The sequence below is a fragment of the Macaca nemestrina genome, chromosome 9, assembly GCF_043159975.1.
Source record: "Macaca nemestrina isolate mMacNem1 chromosome 9, mMacNem.hap1, whole genome shotgun sequence".
Lineage (NCBI taxonomy): Eukaryota > Metazoa > Chordata > Mammalia > Primates > Cercopithecidae > Macaca > Macaca nemestrina.
Window position 1 is genome coordinate 9,428,040 of NC_092133.1, and position 17,852 is coordinate 9,445,891.

The following is a 17,852-nucleotide window of genomic DNA, read 5'->3' on the forward strand; positions in this document are numbered from 1 at the left end:
CCACCCTCTGCTGCAGGGAGCCCCATCATCATCAGATGGGGTCTGGGGCTCAGAGCTGGGGGCATAAAACCTGTGCGGAATTAGGACCTTGGTGATTCTGCAGCCAGGCCATGGCATTGTGAGGAAAAGGGGCAGGAGGGTTTAAGGAAGGCTGGGTGGGAGAATGGAGAAAACTAGTGGGCTGAAGGGAGCTGGTGAGGGGCCATCACAGATATAGAATGTGCGTGTGTGTGTGTGTATGTGTGTGTTTGGAGGGGTAGGGGAGAACTGGGCAAGTTGGAGGGAAAAATGCCTCTCCAACTCTGGGCCAGGCTCCAAGGGGCCCTGGAGGCAGATAGGCTATAATTCCTCCCCCAGGGCCACCCCCTTTCTCCCCTGACAGTGGCCCAGGAGATGCCCTCTGTGTTTAGGGCAAGCGGTGCCACCCACACTGTGCTCCAGTGAAGGTCATGATGCCTTGTCACACACATGAGCTTATTGCTTCCTAGCTCTTGTGCCCTGAGTCAGAGCATGGATCTAGGTGTTACCCAGACTTGGGTGTGGCCCGTGGCCCTGCTGGTGACCTCAGGCAAACTGCTTAACCTCTCAAAGCCTCAATTTTGTCATGTACCGCTGGGACAATCACAGTTTTTGTCACTTAACTTTGCAAAGCCTCAGGTGCAGCGATGTTAAGTGGGGGGCTGTGATGCCCACGTGTTAGGTGGATGTGAGCGTGAGAACAGTCATAGGCAGAAAGCCTTTGTAATGTCCTTGTGACACTCTTGCTTCCACTTTAGAGTTGAGGAAGCTCACCCAGGGCTCAGGGGCTCCCTCAGCATCACCAATGGACCCGGGTTCCATGGCTGTGGGTAGAGAGTCGGGTCTCTGGATCTTGGGGGCTTCCCCTTCTGTTTTGCCTGGTGAGCTGGACAGAGCCTCAGAACAGCCCAGAATTCCCATGTTGCAGAATCGCTTTCCAAATGGGGAAGGTGTGACGATTCCTGACACCTTCCCCAGACACTGGCAAGGCTTTACAAGGGGATCTCACACCTCTGCTGAGCCCTGGCAGGAGGGAGCTGGCCTTGACCTGCCCAGCATGACAGAGCTTGACTGCAAACAGCGATTGTCTGTTTTACAGCCCAATGGCTGCTCGGTGAAACATGTTGTGATGCTGAGCTTGCTGGCTTCCTGCACACAGTTCAGAATTTGCAAGTAAAATAGATTTTGTGTCATTCACACTCATCTGGAATTCGAATCAGCTCACCGCTGCCCAGCTCCCCACTGGTGTTGGCTGCAGCTGGAGCCCGCTGTTCCTGGTGTGGCATGCTTGCTCTGCAGGCTCGGGGGAGTGTGGCAGCTGAATATTGGTCCAGTTACGGTTATGGTCACAGTTACTGTGAGTAAAGTGTTTCCACCGCTGGCTTGTGTATAGGCCTCCCATAACCCTGTGAGATGGACAAGCTGGAAACTGTGCCCATTTTCCAGGAGAGCCAGGGCCAGCCTCATGGGCCCGAGGCCTGTGCAATTGCAAAGGGCCCTGTGATCAGGCCCTGAGCTTCTTGGGTTAATGCTCTTCTGCCATCATCTTGAAATTTTAATAATTTTATCTTTGAACTGGTGTTTTGCAGGTGAAGTCTAATGGGACCATGGAGTGGGCACATGAGCTGGAGATTCGTGCAATAGACATGCCTGCTGTTCCTTGCTGCCTCATCAGCATGTGGTATTCTTGATGCCCCATGAGCAGAGTGTTCCAGGGAACCCATGATGCATGGAAGCGTGACTCAAAGTGAGTACAAGGGATGCGTGTTGTATGCACAGCTGAGTGAGCAAGGGCATAGACAGCCCTGACAGGCCACACTTTCCATTCAAACCAGAACTTGCTTAGAATGCAGAAAAAGGGCAGCGATGTTGGAAGAAACACAAACGACCAAGGAAACCTGTCATGCCTTTTCTTACTCATGTCTCTTCCCTGTGTTAGCCAAGCACTTACACCGAAAGTGATGACACAGAAGGAAAGGGGAAGACGGAGCAGCCATAGTTCCTTTTTGCTTCAGTTCTTCCTTACCCATCAGTAAGGCAAAGGCAGAGAGTGTTGGTAGAATGTGATTCTATCCAGGAGTGAAATAAAAACAGAAAGCAGTTGAGTTTTTTTTTTGTACAGCATTTCTACTGTTCTAGCAATGACAAAAATATACTTGTACGTACAAAATATCAGATACAAATTATAATTCTGATGATTTCCCGTATGAGTTAAATGTTCTTATATTTGTATCTAAAACTGGTATTGTGCAATGTAATGATGAATGGTAAAATTCATGTTAGTAATTAAAAATTTTAATTTTTCTTTACTTAGAATGGCATCAAGGCATCAAATAGCAAATAAAAAGTATCACGACAAGATGAGAGAGAGAGACTGGAAGAAAGAAGAAAGCTCTATATTTTAGTAACTTCAAGGACACTTTTTTCCTGCTTTTTGAAGAAGAGGTCCCACATTTTCAGTTTGAACAAGGAGCCCCACAATTGTGAGAACAGCCTGACAGAGGGCATGGAGACTGAGGATACGAGGCCCACTCAGATCCCAGAGTTATTAAGAGGTGAGTTGGGGTAGAATGCTGGACTCTGGACTTTGATGGAGTCTAGGAGCAGGATCAATGATGGAGATGATGATGAGGATGATGGCGTTGAAGAAGATGATGATGGTAGTGGTAATGATGGTGGTGCTGGTGATGATGATTATGATGTTGATGGTGGTGGTGGTGGTGATAATGGTGATGATAATGAAGATGGTGGTGGTGATGATGGTGGTGGCAATGATGATAAATGATGGTGATGAAGATCATGATGATGGTAGTGGTAATGATGATGGTGGCGGTGATGATGGCGGTGCTGGTGATGATGGTGATGATTGTGATGGTGATGATGATTATGATGATAGTGGTGATGATGGTGGTGGCAGTGATGATGAATGATGGTGTTGAAGATGATGATGGTAGTGGTGATGATGATGGTGGTGGTGGTGATAATGGTGATGATGATGAAGACATTAATGGTGATGACGATGATGGTTATAAAGTAACATTACTGAGCTAAGCATGATATATGACACATGCAGTAGCTCACTCATATTCTTGGCAATCTTGGGAGGTAGATATAACTACCTTCTACTTTTCAGAGGAAGAAACCGGTGCTTTGAAAGGTTGAACAACCTGCCCACATCACTTGACTGGCAAGCAGCACAGCCAATCACCATGGACCCACAGCCTCAGCCACCAACTTCTCTCTGTCCTGCCTGCTGGGGTAACACAACTAATTCTTTTGCCCCTGTCTCCTTGGATGTCAGGCTCCTCCTGGTAAGAAACAGTGCCATTTATTTTATTTATTTTTCTTTTAAAATCATGCATCATGAGATTCCTCTTCTTGGCATTCTGTAACTGATAACACTTCCTGTCTTGCCCTCCAACATTCTCCACACAGCAAGAAGACAGAGTTGTCTACTAAAAATGTAAATCTGATCATGTTGCTCCCTGCTTAAAAGCCTTTGATGGTTCCCAGCACCGTCAAATGAAACACAAACTCCCTGAACACAACCTTCCTTAACTTTCCATGTGATCTGCCTCAAGGCTTCTCTCCACCCTCCTCTCTGTCTCTGCTCCTTGAATCACTGTGCTCTAGCCACACTGGCCTATTTTTGTTCCTCCAATCTGCTAAGCTCTTTCCCACCCAGGACCAGCTGATATTCCTCCTTCTGCCTGTGACACTGTTCACTTCCATCGCTCTTTGCCTGGCCAAATGCAGCTCATTGTTTAATTTACATCATAACTGTAAATACACATTTGCTTTGGTCACCTGGCACGTAACTAAAGCTTGGTAAATAACAAATTACTTTGTTTTCTGTTATTTAGCCAGAACTAGCCCCAAAAAGGGAGAAAAAAAGAATAATGAGAATAATACATGATGAGTAATAAAACGTCCCAAATACACAGTTTTTCGAAGTGGCTATAAAGTCTGCTTTGCTTCCCTGCAGCCCTCCTTGGTCCCTCTCTGTTGGGTGTACATCCTTCCAGACCGTTTTCCATGCACTTCAGAGACAGGATAATTATCAAGATGCTATTTTCTTTGCATCCTTGTATTTTCCTTCCCTCAGATGTATGAGGTAGCCAAACCTTTATGAGTGCAGCATGAGTTTTGCTGACAGCTTTTGGAGGTCAGGCCACACTCTACATATAACAATCCACTGTGTAACTTAGCCAGGAATTATTTATCAACCCCCTTTCTTTGGAGAAGATGTGGGACACAGAGAACACAGACCTCACCCAGACATTTGCTTCAAAAGCCAGGTAGCCAGGAGCTGTCGGGCTTGGTTATCTCATAGTGGCAGGCCTCTAAGGGGGGATGTGAACTAACGTGAAGGAGGCATGTGGGCTGGGCTGGCAAGGGTCAGGGTTTTGTGGTTCTAGAAGGGGCAGGAACCTGGGCCCTACTCACACACATCCCCTGGAGGGGCCATGGTGAGGGAAGGGTTTTGGAAGGACATGGATGTCAGGGACACACAGAGAGAGGGACTGCAGGTGCCCAGGCTCCTGGTTCACTAGAATATCTGTTTCCAAGCTTGGCACAAAGATAGCAGAGCCATCCACCTTCACAGGATCACCTGGATTGGATCATCTGGGTAGGATCATCTGGGTTGGATCCAAGTGCTGAACTCCCAGAGCTGTTGGCAAGCCCTTAGAGAGGACTGCTGGGGCTTGATGATGCAAGACCCCATCCTTGAATCTCATGGAGGTCTTTGACACTGGAGGGATCACCCAACACAAAGGCATTGTATTACTTAACCATTTTGTTGAATGGGGGCTCCTAGACAGGTTTATGTTGATTTAGGGTGAGCTAAGAAATGTGATATCTTAACACCTAAGTAACATAATACTACTGGACTGGATGACATTGAGGTCCCTGCCTGCTGTGGCCCCCTGGCAGGCCACATCTGGAATCAGGTCCTGCTTTTGGGGGTGGTAGAGGGGGGTGGCAAAGTTGCTTCCTTCTCAGAGCCCCATATCTGTGGCATGGGCTCCCTGCTGAGTGGCTCCCTACCCCAGTGGGAGGTGGGATTCCGTGAGAGGAGGCAGAGACCAGGCTGCAGCCTATAGAGGAGGGCCGTGACGCTCCCCCTGCCCTGGTAGAGACTGCCTTTGATAGTGGGTAGGCTGCCCACAGCTCTCTGAGGTGCTCACCTGGTGATGGCTACTAGGGTTCAAACCAGGGAGCTGGTAATTTCCTGAAAGCTCCTCCCAGACAGAGACATGAATGGCCAAGCCAAGTTCTCAAGCTAGAATCTGAACCCAGGACTATCTGGCTCCCAAACCTAAGCTCTTGAAGGAGGAGGCACTGTACAGGCAGGGAGGGCACTCTTGCCCTCTTGGACTTTTCCTGGCAACCCCGAAGGGTGCCTTGGCCATGTTGTGGTAGACTAGCCCTGCTCTTACTGGGACACATCTTGGTCTTGGGCATGGAGAGTGGGATGTAAGGATGCGGAGCCCTCCTGAACCTGAGGCCAGCTTCCTCTTTCCAGTAACCTCACAGATCAGCCCATGTGGGGCTCTCAGTCAGGCTGGGACTTAGGCTTAATGGGATCACCAGGGGATGGCCAGATGCGGCACAGTCCTGGGTGGCCTCGGTTTTCTGTCCTGGACAATGGGCTTGATCATCTCCCAGGCCCTGTACCAGGATGTGCCTGGCAAAGCTGTTTTCAAGGCTGGGACAAGAGGCTGAAGTTTCCAGGTTCCTCTGGGTCAGAAACTGTTTAGAACGTTTTGCTAAAATGCCAGCTGGCTCTGTTCAGGACTGGACAACGGGGATCACCTGCCAGAGACAGCCCCTGACTCCTCAAGAGACTGGGTTGTATGGGAGGGGAGCCCAGTGAACCCTGGGAGGTGGGCAGGTCCCAGAATCATGATTTCTCATGTCCAGGAATGGCCTTAGCTATGAGTGCAGAGGGGCCTCCGGTCCTAGTGGGCCCAGTGTCTGAGAGGGTGGCCCTCGTGTCATTGCAAAAAGCCTTGGCTCTGATGATAAAAGGCACACATGCTTACAGAAAATTTGGAAAATACAGACAAGTATGAAGAAGACAATTCAAATGACTAATCTCACCACTGAGGGGTTACTGCATTTGGAGTTTTGGTGTATTTTATTTTAGGATTTTAAAAGTGTATATTTGGATAGATTTATGAAATCAGGACTGTACGACTTCAGGTCACACTCTGCGTATAACAATCCATTGTGTAACTTAGCCAGAAATTATTTATCAACCCCCTTTCTTTGACATTTAAATTCTTTGTTCTTTGCTATTATAAACAATGAGGTGACATTGACATTTACAGGTGTTTCCTTGGGATGACAGCTCTTTGGATATCTATATATTATTGTGGAAAATGTTCTGCCTGTTCTAAAAGTTTTTGAGATATGGTCTCAAATTGTTTTCTAGAAAGCTCATATGCCACCGGCAGGATACCACAGGTATCAGAACAGCCACACAATGCAGAAACAGGGCATTTGGGGGGTTCCCTAGTGTGGGTCCAACAGCCCTGGCCTTGATGGGTTCCGGGGTGCACCTCTCATCTCTGGGCAGTGGCCATATCCATGATGAGCCTGAGTTATCAAGGAAGCACCATCCATGGAGGTGCTGGATCGAGGCTAAGTGGGTAATATGACTTAGAAAGCTTCCCTCCCACAGTTATAGTGTGTTTCTATTTCAGCCCAAGGTGAACTCTGCTGTGAGGAAGGACTCAAGCTCTAGGCCTCCCAGAGGGTTGAGGGTTGTAGGAGCAGTCAGGCCTGGACCAATGTGACCGAAGCTGGAAGGTTCTGTTTGTGCCCAGACCTTTGCAGCCTGACAATATCCGCACTCCAGGAGCACAGGGCATCTTTTCACTTTGTGCTCCAGGGCCCCAGGGAGCCCACTTTGCCAGGTGCCAGCCCAGTCTGGGAGTGTGGGTGAGCTCATCCCCCCGGAATCTGCCAGCACTGATTGCAGGAGCTGGCTCTGACTCGCATTGGATGGGGTGGGGCAATCTCAGGGGTGTTCTGTGTGTCCCTTCCAGAGGAACCAGGTCCCCGTGACCCACAGCGGTAGCTTCACCAAAGCCTTTGGGTATTGGCTTTTCCTCTTTCCTTTTCTTACTCTTTCACTCCCTCCCTCCTGCTTTCTGGGCTCACCTTCCCCTCACCCCAAATCACCTGCACCAAGTCCTTGTCTGAGGCTCTGCTTCTGGGGGAACCCAAACGTAGACAAGGATTTACTAGATGATCTCAGCTACACAGAGACCAGCGAGGTCCTATAATAATGGGGCTCACGTTGGCCATTGAACCCTTCTTGGAAGGAACTGTGAGGATCTCCATAGCCATGATGCCGCTCAAACTGCCGTGAGAGCTGGTGTCTGGGACAGCCACCAAGTGTGCCTGTCACAACTTGCTGGGGCCTCACTGACCAGGTGCATCAGTGATGGTAATTAATTTACAATGTCCTCTTAGTAAGAAAAAAAATTAATGGATTATGAGTGAAACATAAAGCCTGTATGAGCTTTGAAGATCAAACAAGAGATGCTGCAGAAATTTCAGATTTTCAGAGGGCTGCTTTGAGTTCCTGCTCCTGAGGGCCCCAGGGGATTCAAGTTTACCATCCTCTGCCGGGGGCTCCCCTGGGACCAGAGGGAGGGCTCTGAATGGTCACTAATCTTGACGACAACTTGAATTTGTAGAGCGCGTGCACATTTTTGTCTCGCAGCACCTTGCAGTGAGGTCAGTGAGCAGCATCGGTTACTTTTATCTTCATCTCAGGCAGAGACAGGTTCAACATTGTCTGAAGACTCGGCCAGCCAGGGCTCACCTAGGTGGCTCCCAGGTCTTCAGACAAGGTCTGTTACTGAAACACCAGGGGTTTGGTCTAGGTTCTGCTGCTCATCACACAGAAAGCCAATCACAGAGACAATGATTAAGGCCAAGGAAGAAGGCTTTAATCGGGTGCTGCACCTGAGGAGATGGGAGATCAGTCTCAAATCCATCTCCCTAACTGACTAAAATAAGGGGTTTATATAGCAGGGAAGAAATGTAACTATGTATGGGAAAACAGGAACTCAGGAGGGCTAAGTAGGGAATCATGATGAAGGAGGGGCCTGGTGTCTCATTGTCTGGATCTGGTGAGTTTCAAGCTTTAAGCCCAGAAAAGTCAATTTCTATGTTTATTTAAAAAACAACAACAACTGTCTGTGGGCCTATTGGGTCAGTTTTACTCCTTTCAGAATGCCACACGGCTGCCTGGGGGCGGAGGGAGTTTGGGCTTGACCAAGACTGATCGGTTGGCTATGTTAGGAAGTTTGTGATTTGCTGGAGAGCTACGCATCCACAGTCCTGACCCGGGATGAGAGCTGATCTTGTCTGTACTGGAAGATGGCTGGTCTCAGATATTTGTTCAAGGGCAGCACCACCTGAGTGCCAAGGAGTTGGTCGTGAATGCCACTATGGCACTTTTTGCCGGAGGAATGTTCTGTCTTCCTTTTTCTCATCTGGACCAGGACTTGTGTGTGCACTGGAGACGGAATCTTGTGTCCAGCCAGGGCTGGAGCTGGCCCAGCCTGTATCACCCTGGCCTAGCACCTTGTTCTTTGGCTCAAATACCCTGGGCCCACGGATTGCTTCAGGGTCCTGGGAAGAGAGGGAGGAAGCGGCAGAGGTGGTGGCTGGGATGGTTCTAGAAGCAGACTCATTTGTTTTGGAAGGCTGCACACAGACTTGCTCCCCTCTAGGGTTTGGGGAAATGAGGTGAATTTCAAGCTTTAAGACCAGAAAAGTCTTAATCCATTGCTCACCTAGAAATCCAGGGCTGAGAAATCAGTTACTGAGTTGGTTCAGGCTATGTGGGGAGGGGGCCATCATCCCGCATGGGGACCTGAATTTGTTCCTCCCCCTGGCTTTGGTGGGTGGCAGGAGGCTGGCACCTTGGTTATGCCTGGGCGGACGCAGGCCTGGGATATGCCTGCTCCCTCTCTGCCCCGCCTCCCTTGGACCGTGCACATTTCCATTGATTAGAAAAACAGTTGCAGCAGGTTCTGGTGGGGCCGGTGCTGGTGGGAGGGAACTGTTTCCAAGTCTCTGGAATGTTGTCAGCACGTGAACCATGACCGCACCCTTGCTGGGAGAAGAGTCAGCTTCTGGGGATTATATTAATAATAAATGGCAGCCATTATCAACCCTGATCCTGCAAAGGTGATAGTAACAGCCACGGTGAACACCACGATTGGTCCTTCTCAGCACTGACTCATCACCATGATCTTATGATGGGCGCTGTTATTGGTTCTGTTCCACAGGTGCAAAAACCCGGCTTAACAAGGTAAGTGACTTGCTCCAGGTGGCATAGTCACTAAGTGGCAGCCCAGGGTCCTGAGGCTTGATCTCTGCGCCATCACCTGCCACATCCTGAGCCCTTTTTCTGTGCCAGGCCTGGCATTCAGACTCCACAGGCATCATTTCATTTTTATCTCATAATGACTTTCAGGGAAGGAACTGCTGTTAACATCATCTTAATTGGGGCTCAGAGAGGTGCAGTGATTTGCCCTAGTCACACAGCTCGTGGTGGACCAGGCTCTAGACCCCTGGCCTGTCTGACCGCAGAGCCCTTGTTCTTTATCACTGAGCTGCAGCTCTTGCAACCAAGAGGCCAAAGCAGCTGAGATCACAAGACAGGGGTGATGCATAGGCCGTGGTTACACCTTCCACCCTCCACTGGTCACTGGGCAGAGGCCATGTGCCTGTGAGGGTTGCTTAGGCAAGGCTGAGGCCTGCTTCTTGGGTGGCAGTGCACAGAGCAGCACTGGGCACCTGACATGCCAGTCCATGTGTGGCTGGGAGCTATGACATGCCAGTCCGTGTGCGGCTGGGAGCTGTGACATGCCAGTCCGTGTGCGGCTGGGAGCTGTGACATGCCAGTCCGTGTGTGGCTGGGAGCTGTGACATGCCAGTCCGTGTGTGGCTGGGAGCTGTGACATGCCAGTCCGTGTGTGGCTGGGAGCTGTGACATACCAGTCCGTGTGTGGCTGGGAGCTGGCCATGAGCTTCTGGGTTAATGTTCAGTTGAAAAGCCTCCAAAAGAAGCACAATAACCTGGACAAGCTGACTAATAAGGATCTTTTCTATAATTAAATCATAACATCATCATCCTTCCAACAACGGATGGATTCATTCGTTACGTACTAGCATTTTTCTGTTCAACTAGAAACCCATTGCACACCTAGAAAATACAGAGATAGCCATGAGCCTTCAGGGTCATTTGCTTTGCACATCAAGGCATTGCTTCATTCATCAAATGTTGTTTGCAGGGGAGCTGGGGTCCCCATACCTGCCCTCAGGGAACTCATAGTTACTAGGGTAGATGCAGAAGTATTTTGGGTAGCTGTAGCCAATTGATCGATTGGCTGATTAACTGAGTTAATGAATATTTATTGAGCATCTACTATGTGCATGAAATTGATATTTAAATTAGTCATCTTTTGCATTCATTTATTAGTTTTAGACTTGGAAAGTGGCTTGCGATATGTGTTCTATAAAAACCCAACAGATTTGTGACCTTGTTCACTTCTGGGATAAAGATTATCTTTCATAAACTAGAAATTAGATGAAGGCTTTGAGTCATGCTCCATAACATCATATAAAAATATGAGAGCTTGACTCTACCCCTGCGTTTCTCCCCCTTGACTGCACATTAGGATCATCTGGGTAGACTTCATAAAGTGGCCATGCCATTGTCTTGGCCTCATGCCTGCAGACTCTGATTTAACAAGTTTGAAGTGGGGCTCTGGGGAAAAGGGGTGCTTTGAAACATCCCCAGGTGGTTTTCTGTGCTGGGCTCTGTGAATCATTGGTCTGTACCAGCTTTTTGTTTGTTTGTTTGTTTTGTTTGTTTTTTGAGACAGAGTCTTACTCTGTTACCCAGGTGAAGTGCAGTGGCACAATCTCGGCTCACTGCAACTTCTGCCTCCCAGGTTCAAGTGATTCTCATGCCTCAGCCTCCCAAGTAGCTGGGATTACAGGCGTAGCCATGACACCCTGCTAATTTTTGTATTTTTAGTAGAGACGGGGTTTCATCATATTGTCCAGGCTGGTCTCAAACTCCCGACCTCAAGTGATCCACCTGCTTTGGCCTCCCAAAGTGCTGGGATTACAGGCGTGAGCCACCACACCCAGCTGATACCAGCAGTTCTTAGAGTTTAATTTCTCATGCTTAGGCTGTATGCAGTCCACTAAACTGGAGCAGAGGCGGGGGTCAGGATAAATGAATGCTGCAAGTCAGACAGCTTGGCTGCTTCCTACTTCTATGGTGAATGGCTGGAAGTGTCCAAGTAGGAAGCTACTAGACCTGCTTGTGTCATGGACATCCCTGTTGGTGATGGGTGGCTCTGAAGTACAGGGCTGGAGGTAGGGAGACCAACAGGGGGCTTGTTAAAAGGCCCAGATGGGAGATAGGGAGGCCCTGAACCAAGCCAGAGGTCAGGAGGCAAAGGGAGAGCATGCACGTGGGAGACACCCTGAGAGGGCAGGTGATTTCCAAACACGTCTGCAAATTCTTTGACACTCCTCCGATGGAGAGGTGGTGTTGGTGTCTCCTCCTCTTCGATTTGGGCTGACTTTCTAGGGGACAGAGGCAGTGGAAGTGACGGCACATAACTTCTGAGGCTAGGCCCTGGTTCTCGTGGGACTTTCACCCTTGGATCCTGAACATCCATCTAAAGAAATCTGACTGCCCTGTGGCTGCCATGCTGGGAGGAAGCCCTGGCCACACAAAAGGGCCTGTGTATGTGCTGTGTTCTGACAGTCCCCACTGAGGTCCCAGCTGACAGTATCATCTGTCAGACAGGTCAGGGAAGACGCCTCCGATGATTCTAAACCCTAGTCCTTGAGTCCTCTCAGCTGAGAGCCCAGACACTGTGGAGCAGACACAGGCTGTTTCTGTGGTGCCCTGCCTGGACTCCTGGCTTACAGAATCCAACCCAAGAACACAACAAAAGAGCTGTTTTATGCTGTGAAGTTTTGGGGTATCTTTTGTACAGGAATAGTTACCCAAACAGATGAGCCCTGGGACTTGGTGGCCGGCTCGATGCAGGGGCAAAGCAGAGGGGGTGCCCCCATATTTCTAGCTGTCTTTGCACCTGTTGGAGTGGAGAGGCCCGTGGGATACTGGCTAGAGGTTTCCAGGGAGGGGGTAGAGGAGCTCCGTGGTGACCAAGGTCCACGTCCTTCCCCAAACCATTTAGACAGATGAATGCACTCCGGGTCCCTCTTCAAAGAGCGATGCGTGTCCCTTACAGCTTGCAGTGGTCGCCCATTAAAGTGTGGCCCACAGTCCAGCCGGCTCAGCATCCCCTGGGCCTCATTAGAAGTGTAGCCCTCAGGCCCCACCTGGTGTCAAGAGCAACCTGGGAGCTTGTTAAACCTCCATGGGCCAGGGCCTTGCCGCTCGTGCCCACTGACTGAGAGCCCTGGGCAGGCCTTGGAAGCTGCGTGTCTGACTTACAGGGAGGTGCTGGGGCCACAGGCCACAGGGGCTGACTGGGAACTGGCATGGGATGCCTTGCTGTGGGCCCAGGGGCAGCTTCACAGAGTGGAGCCCACGACGGGGACTCAGGGCTCTTGCCTCAGGGAGTCGAGGAGCAGCGTCTGCTCCTGTGGCCTTTCCGTGGTTCCTAGTGGTGGGGCCTTATCCGCTCCAGGGCAGGTGAGGCCTCTGGTTGCTGGTTGCGTGTAAGGGCCAGCCTGGGGGCCTTTGGGAACTTTTCCAGGTGAAGAGACAGCCCGGGGGATGTTTCCCAATCCAGGAGCAGACACTTAGCATTGCAGGGCCTGTTTCCCTGCAGCCATTTGACCCAGAGATGTTTTGAAGAGGCCTGAAACCTAAATGGGTAGACGCTCAGCTTTGTTTTATGATCAAGTGCTGTGAAAGGTGAAAGGTGAAATCCTCCCCTGATCCCTGCAGCTCAATGTGGGGCGGGGACTGGGACAGAACAAGAGTCCACGTGAACTGTCGATGGTGGAGCTGGATGCACCCACTCCGTGGCCACATCCAAGCAGCAAGCAGCCTGCTCTGCCCGCGGGGCGTGGGAGTCTGTGTGTGTCTGTGACTCAGTGGATGTCAGCGTGTGTGTGTGTGTGTGCATGCATGCGTGTGTGTGTGCATGCACACGTGTGTAGCTTCTCTGAGCTCCTGAGGCTGCCTTGATCGCTGGTCAGAAGCCCTTCCTGTTTGCTGCACTGGGCTTGCAGTTGTCAGGCTGTGCTACCCACCCTACATGAGGGTAGATGATAGATGGAGAAAGAGCGTCCTGGAGACAGCCTTAGGTGGGCTGCCTCTCCTATCTCCACTACACAGGTGAGGAGGTGGAGCTCCAGGGGGCTCAGAACTCACCAGCATCTCCTGATTAGCAAGTGGCTCCATAGCAGGTTGATTTTGGAGATGAATGCTTGGCCATGCCCTTGAGACCTAGCAGTGCTCCTGGGCCCCAGGAAGTGCCCCTGGGCAACTGCTGTAGGTCAAAGGGTAGGATCCATTGCCCAAACTCCAGTCCCGGACTCCTGTCTGCCTCCCAAAGCCTCTCTGTCACTCATTAATGTCCAACAGGACACTCCCTATAGATTCACAAATAGGACACTCAGAACCACCTTGGACGCCTGCATGATCCACAGGTGAACAGGGTGAGGCAGATCCATGCAGGTGAGATTGACTGCCCCGCTGAGCCAGGGATCTAAGTGCTTGGCAGTGGATATTCTCTGTACTTGCAGTGGCATGACTGCCAGGCACCGGGCCAGCCTTAGTGTCCCTGCACTGTGGGCCCACCTGTGCCAGCCAAGCAGGGTGGAGAGGACCGCTGCTTCCAAGATGTCACTTTGCCACTGAAATGTGCTGATTTAAAAAAATCAAAGAGAGGGGTTTATTTATTGCTGAAGTCATTTCAAATGGAATTAGACACCTAAATCAAATTTGCTGCGGGATCTCTTTCTTTTTTTAAGCACCTCCAGAGCGCAGTGTTGGCATTAACTCTGTGTACACACAGAAAACCAGGCTTGCTGAGAACGCCAGAAGGCCTCAGAGTCGTGCAATGAATTCAACCTCTTCCTTTATTATTATTAAAATTATATTCATAAATTAAAATTCGGTAGGACGTGGGAGCACTTTACTTTTAATAGAGCACGTCTATGTGTAATGTGGGAGTTGGTCCTCCCAGCAGTTATTTCCGGGGGAAGGTAGGGGGTGGTTTATTATTATTGCCCAAGTTGTAGGAAAAGAAACACACTCAGATATTGAGGGATTTACAAACAACGGGGGACAGAGGAGCCACCATGTGCCCAGGTCAGTCGGCTCCACATCTGGGCCATGTCCTCCAATCTGATGACACTGTGAACAAAGCCACCTTTGATCCTTGCTGGGCTCCTTCTGTGCGTTTAGATTCTGTCATTAGGACTAGTATGGGAAGAGGAGTGGGTCTGGACACCAGACCCTTCCCTGAACTCCCAACAGCGCTCCGGGAGCAGTGGGGGCGCAGGGGTGGGGTTGCCAGATAAAATGGAGACTTCCTGGCCACATGTGCATTTCAGGCAAACTGTGAATGCTTTGTTGGTATAAGTATATTCCAACTATTGCATGTGACATACTTATATTAAAGTGGATTTGCTTCTCTGAAATGCGAATGTAACTGGGCACCCTGTATTTGTGCCTGCTAACTCGGGCACCCTAAGTGGCAGGGTGGAGGTGCTTCTCTTGCTAGTCATTCCCTCTCAGCCCTAGAACTTCTCACTGCCAGGACAGCAGGACCCATTTTCCTGGCCTGCCCAGTCTTCCCTCCATGCCCTCGAGGGAGGCTGTGAGCCTGCTCTTATCTCTCTAGACAGACTATGGACCACAGATGGGAGGTGTGGGTGCCAGATGCCTCTCATGACGCTCTGCAGATGGACATGGACTTGGCCCTTCTGGCCACGACTTGGCCAAACCCCTCTTTGCTGTCATTCAGTAGCCCGGCTCCTTTGGAGAGAAGGGTTAGGGTGGGTCCCACCTTAGCCTTGGGCAAGTCACTTCACTCCTGTATGCCTCAGTTTCCTCACCAGCAGAAGAGGGTGGGCATGGGGCCTGCACCCCCAGGGTTGTCTTGGGACCAGACGCATTACTATTGAAAAGCTCTTGGCACAGAGTCCTGCACTCATGAAGCACTGCTGAAGAATTTGTTAAACATGATGAATCCCACGGGACCAGCCGGATGCCCTGAGCAGGGAGCCGAGAGGATGCAAACCCCAACGCCCAGTGGCCTGCGGGAGGCAGGAAAGATGGTGCAGGATTTCTGGGCATGGATAAGTGTCTTTTCTGAGAAAACATTTCAATGTATTTTCAAAGAAACACGATACCTCCTGTTTATCTGCTGCTTAGAATTCCAGGTTTGGAGGGATTTATTAGACCTAGATGGTACTCTCTTTGCAGAGAAAGCATTGCTGTTTTAAATGCGTGGCCTTAAATTAAAGCTCTCTGAGACACCGGACATGATTCCAGCCCTGGGCAGGCTTAGTAGCCCCCTGGCTGAGCCTTGGCCTGGACCCTGGGGGCCTTCTTGGGCCTCATCACAGGCCCTGGCGCTGAGCAGGGATGACTGGTTCCAATACCCTGTGCCCACCAGGCTGTGTGCTGCCTGCGGCAGGAACCTGGTCAAAGCCATTGCTGTATCCCACCTGGGGTCTGGCCTTGTGTGAACTCCCCACTGTTTGCTGAAAGAATGGAGGACAGGCAGGCTGTCTCAATGGGGTCCCTGTGCTCCCTCCATGGAGCTCCCACTCCCTCGGGTCCATGAAATTTTCTCTGACACCTTGAGATGTTGCATGACAAATCTCCTTTTGCCTAGGCATTATTGGACCCTCAGCTATATAAGCATATTTTTTCTTTTTGTTTTTTGAGACAGGGTCTCACTCCATCGCCCAGGCTGGAGTGCAGTGGTGATACCACAGCTTACTGCGGCCTCCATCTCCTGAGTTCGAGTAGTCCTGCCTCAGCCTCCCAAGTAGCTAGGACCATAAGTACACACTACCACGCTTGGCTAATTTTTGTATTTTTTGTGGAGACGGGGGTCTCACCGTGTTGCCCAGGCTGGTCTCAAATTCCTGGACTCAAGTGACTGGCCTGCGTCAGCCTGCCAAAGTGTTGGGATTACAGGCGTGAGCCACTGCACCCAGCCCATTTTTTTTTTCTTTAAACAAAGGAGGTTTCAGGAGGGGTGACAGCAGGTGAGATGGCGCAGTGGCCTGTATGATAGCAGACTATGTGCCCACACAAAAGAGGGCACTTTCTGTGCATTTTATGTAAGATCAATCTTTTAATCCTCAAAACAACTCTCTGATGTGGGTTTCATAATTATTCCCCCCCTTTTTTTTTCTGAGATAGGGTCTGGCTCTGTCACCTAGGCTGGTGTACAGTGGCACACTCTCGGCTCACTGCAACCTCTACCACCCGGGCTCAAGCCATTCTCCCACCTCAGCCTCCCAAGTGGCTGGGACTACAGGTATGTGCCATCAGCTTGGCTAATTTTTGTATTTTTTGTAGAGACGGGGTTTCACCATGTTGCCCAGGCTGGTCTCAAACTCCTGAGCTCAAGTGATCCGCCGGCCTCATCCTCTCAAAGTGCTGGGATTACAGGCGCGAACCACCGAACCACCGTGGCTGGCCATTATTCGCATTTGACAGATGAAGTAGCTGAGGCTCAGAGGTTAAGTGCCTTCCTCAAGGTCCACAGCCAGCATGCATGCAGCTAGAACTTGAACCCAGGCCATCCTGCTCTGAAGTGTATGCTCTTAAACACCTCACCGTGGAGTCTACCTCTAAGCCCACCAAAATATTTACTTTCTGGCTTTGCACCAGAGGCCTCCTGAGGGCAGATCCTTCTTAGCACACAGCAGTGATCATTCCATTCAGCAGCCTTCTCTGAGCACCTTCTCCATGCTAGCTTCTGAGATGTGTGTAGGAAAGGGAGATTGTCGACACAGTTCTAGCCCTATAAATGCTTGTAGGCTAGGTGGGGCCAGAGCCATGAGTGGTGGTCACCAAGGGGAGGTGGCAACCAGGTCACAGATGCCCCCACCCCAGCTAGATTAGCAAAGGGATGCCTCCTATGGCCTCCCACCTCTGCCTTGTGTTCCTCCCCTCCTGCCTGAGGCCTCTCCCATGCCCTGAAGGATGGGACCTCAGCTGACTGGCTCATCCCTGTTTCATAATCACCTTCCTGTTCCCATCCCTGCAGCTGGACTGAACGGCCCTGCCCAGTGGGGGCAGCTTCAGGGCCCTGACAACACGTAACCTTTTGCTTTCTGCAACCCAAATCACCCACAAGCCCATCCTTCAGGGACATGGACCTCCACTTTGTGGCATGTGCCTTTCATTCTTCTTACTCTGTCTTTGTCTATCTGTGGGTCTCTCAACATATGTAGTTAGATCATCTTGAGTAAGATGTTTAATCCCTGGCCAGGAAACCCACACCCAGAGTAGCGGAACCATCAATAATCACAAGATTTATTGCATCAGTTCCCGGGTCAGTGGAAAGAATGATGGCCTCGTGGGGAAGTCTGGGCAGCTGGTGCCATAAGTCCAGCTCCCTCAGCCGGGATGAAGGACACGGCTTTCCCCATCGTGGCTGGGGGAGCTGGCAGGGGTTGGCTGCTGTCTTTGAACATCCTGGGCACTCCTCTCATTCTTACTGTCAGAATTTGATGTGTTCCATCTTGATGCTAAACTCTACAAGAATATAAACTCTTTGAAACCAGACACAGTGGGTAATTTGGGGGAACACATTTCAATATCAAGATGG

The 17,852-nt window shown here is 50.4% G+C and overlaps 1 long non-coding RNA gene across 1 annotated transcript in view; it reads left to right on the plus strand.

Moving 5' to 3' along the window:
* Window positions 1–2,338: 2,338 nt before the first annotated feature.
* LOC105470109 (uncharacterized) overlaps window positions 2,339–17,852 on the plus strand; it is a 73,260-nt gene continuing 57,746 nt past the window's right edge. Inside the window, exons 1-2 of the long non-coding RNA XR_980284.2 lie at window positions 2,339–2,573; window positions 3,152–3,329. This is a non-coding gene — a long non-coding RNA (uncharacterized lncRNA). The remainder of the gene's footprint in view (window positions 2,574–3,151; window positions 3,330–17,852) is intronic.